This window comes from Amphimedon queenslandica, unplaced genomic scaffold (assembly GCF_000090795.2).
Source record: "Amphimedon queenslandica unplaced genomic scaffold, v1.1 AMPQUscaffold_5872_Cont22166, whole genome shotgun sequence".
NCBI classification, from domain to species: domain Eukaryota; kingdom Metazoa; phylum Porifera; class Demospongiae; order Haplosclerida; family Niphatidae; genus Amphimedon; species Amphimedon queenslandica.
The window spans coordinates 1-1761 of record NW_003553833.1 but is presented as its reverse complement, the minus strand read 5'-3'; the positions used below and the strand labels follow the sequence as shown (position 1 = coordinate 1761).

At 31.6% G+C, this 1761-nt stretch overlaps 1 long non-coding RNA gene across 1 annotated transcript; it reads right to left on the bottom strand.

The window, feature by feature from the left end:
• Window positions 1-1253: 1253 nt before the first annotated feature.
• Window positions 1254-1683, bottom strand: LOC109592241 (uncharacterized). The gene is made up of 2 exons (XR_002190248.1): window positions 1609-1683; window positions 1254-1568 (listed from the first exon to the last, which is right to left on the bottom strand). It is a non-coding gene; the product is annotated as an uncharacterized LOC109592241 (long non-coding RNA).
• Window positions 1684-1761: the final 78 nt, after the last annotated feature.

Below are 1761 nucleotides of genomic sequence, written 5' to 3'. Positions count from 1 at the left end.
AATAACGGATTTTAGAAGAAATTCTCTGTTCATATACATTGAGCATTGAAACCCATGCTGGATAAGATGAATATCATGAATATTGAGTGTATTTGTAACAGGAATGCATTATACATTTAGCATCACATCCATTGATGCACATCAAATCTCATGCCCACCATGCACACTTAATATAGCTAAAAGTACTAATTACTTTTTCTTGGAGCTTTCAGTTAGTTTCCTTTCCTCTGTCTTCTCTTCAAAAGGGGATGAAGGTGTGGACTCATCAGATTTAACAGGAAGTGGTACAGTATCAGGCACCTCCTCTTTAGCTGATGGAGTAGTTGGGGTCTTTGGAGTAGTTGGGGTCTTTGGAGGAGTAGGAGTCTCTTTATCTTGTGATGCCTTAACCTTTGGAAGAATAGCCTGCTGAACTGGCTTATTTGTATCTCTGTAGCAAGAGAGAGAGAGGGAAAGAGAAAAAAGTATGTGCTATAGTACAGGGATTTTTTCAAAAATTGGCCAATTTTTTAAAATGGCCATAGCTTGAAAAATTTAAGTCGGAATCAGCTCAAACTTTCTAAAACAGCATAAGTGCATCAATATGCATTATAAAATATAATAAAAATTTGGGGTAATTTCGGAGTTATTTTTTGAAAAAAACCATGGGCTATTATAGTACAGAGATTTTTTCAGAATTTTGACGTTTTCTTAAAATGGCCGTAACTTGAAAAATTGTAGTTGGAATCAGCTCAAACTTTCTATACAGTGTAGGGACAGTAATATGTATCAGAAAATGTAATAAAAATTTAGGGTGATTTTGGAGCCATTTTTTGAAAAAAACCATGGGCTATAGTACAGGGTATTTTTCAGAATTTTGATGTTTTCTTAAAATGGCTGTAACTTGAAAAATTAAAGTCAGAATCAGCTCAAACTTTCTACACAGCATAAGGACATCAATATGTATCAAAAAATGTAATAAAAATTTGGGGTGATTTTAGAGCCATTTTTTGAAAAAAACCATGGGCTATAATAGTACAGGGTATTTTTCAGAATTTTGGCGTTTTCTCAAAATGGCCGTAACTCAAAAATTGTAGTTGGAATCAGCTCAAACTTTCTATACAGCATAAGGACAGTAATATGTATCAGAAAATGTAATAAAAATTTGGGGTGATTTCGAAGTCATTTTTTGAAAAAACCATGGGCTAGTCACTTCAGATGCTGCCATTAATGATGACATACGAGGTTAATGATGTTTTCTTTTTTCTAAAATCTTTGTCTTATCCATCAGCTGCTTTTGATATTAGGAACTTTATCACATTCTCAACTAATCCGTATCGTCACTACAATCTACTTCATGTTACATGTACAAATAATACTTCGAGGCATTTTTATTTTAGCAGACTACCTAGGCTTTGGAACTCATTACCTACTAAAACTAAAATCAATTTACTTAATAATTCTTTAGATAAATCTAAACTTATGTTAAACACACTTTTTACTGATTACTTTGTAAATAACTTTGATTCTTCTTTAATTTGTTCGTTTCATTTTTGTTGTCCTTGTTTCAATTGTGTCTAAATGTTTTTCTGTTCATGTATTTATTTATGTTCTAGCATTATTATTTACTATGTAATTTTAGGTGGCCAGTCTTGTTACTGTGTTTGCCTTCGATACATCTCTTTTTTGTTTCTTTTCTTTTTGTCACATTTTATAGTATGTATTGTAAAGTTTACTAATAATAATAATAATAATAATAGTACAGGGTATTTTTCAGAATTT